Raw genomic sequence first — 1,462 nt, 5'->3', positions numbered from 1 at the left:
TCTCCCATTCAGTAGGCTGTCTTTTCATTTTGTCAATGGTTTCCTTTGCTGTGCAAAATCTTCCACTTTTAAGAGCATCCAAAATAATTTGTGCTTAATTCTGATATAATAACAACGATACCATTTATAATTGCTTTTATATGCTTGTATTAATTGCCTTTGTGGTAGGTGTTATACTTATGCCAATTTTAATAGAAAGGAAAATAAAGCACAGAGGTTAAGTGACTTGCCAAAAGTCACTGGACAAGTAAATGTTGATCCAGGACTTGAATCAATCAGTCTGTCTTCATAGTCCTTTATTTTAAACAGGATATTTTATTACCCTGATTGGATGAGTCTGTTGATACATTTCCAGAACTAAATTCTTTCCTATATTCATCCTCTGGCTCCTCCTTGTGGTCATTTGTTGTTGTTGTTTCTGCTTTTATCTTTTCTTTAGGTCTTTTGGTACCTCCAGGTTTAATTTTCAATTTTCTCCATTCCTTTTTGTAAAGAATTTTGAATTCATTCCTATTCTGCTCATTCTCTGGGTACTATCCAATATAGGTCCTTCTTTGAAAGTGTTCTCTGACATAAGCATAATACGTGGGAATGGAATGATCATTGAAGAACAAAGTGAGAATACAACTTCCCATGGTGTAAATCATTATTTCTTTTCATGTATCCCAGGTGAACAATACTTCTCTATTTAAAGCCTGTGTTCCCTTATTTTCTTCAATGAACAGTATTTTCTGATGGATTTAATTCATGTGAGGGCAGCAAGGGAAGTCAAAGGTGATTTTAAGTTTTTGGCTGAGGAACTGTAAGTGTGAAGTTCTCATTTACTGAAATGGAGAAATGTAGAGTGAAATGATTGGAAAACGGTTGTTCATTTTTTTAATGTGTTAAGTCTGAAAATTCTATCACATATTAAGTGAATATGCCCAGTCTCCATTCAGATACCTGAACCTGGCGATCAAACTCTGGCATGAAGATATACATTTGGAGGTCATCTATGTATGGCTGTTACTTGAAGCCCTGAATCTGGAAGAGCTCATCCAGCGATGAGAATACACAGAAGATAGAGGGTCAAGGACTGAACTCTGGGGCTCAAAAGTATTTTGAAGTCAGCTAAGGAGGAATCAGCAAATCTGATGGAAGATTAGGTAATGAAGTAAAAGAAAAACAAGATAATGATGTCCTGGAGAGCAAAGTATTTTGGAGAAGAATTTTAAATTAAAGGGAATAATCAGTTATGTCAAATGCTGTTTATAGGTTGAGTAAAATGAATCCTGAGAAATAGCCATGAGATGTGTTGATGTAGAGGTTAACAGTGACTTACTAGCATCTTACTAGAAATAGTGAGGGGAAAAGCCTGATTAAAGTGGGTTCGGGAAAACAGGAAGATCCAGCAGGCATAGACAGCTTTTGAACCCTTTTGTTGTTAAGAGAATTAGAGAAATGGGGTGATTGTGTGTGTGTG

Source organism: Balaenoptera ricei, chromosome 10 (genome assembly GCF_028023285.1).
Source record: "Balaenoptera ricei isolate mBalRic1 chromosome 10, mBalRic1.hap2, whole genome shotgun sequence".
Lineage (NCBI taxonomy): Eukaryota > Metazoa > Chordata > Mammalia > Artiodactyla > Balaenopteridae > Balaenoptera > Balaenoptera ricei.
Note: the sequence above shows the minus strand (reverse complement) of the source record.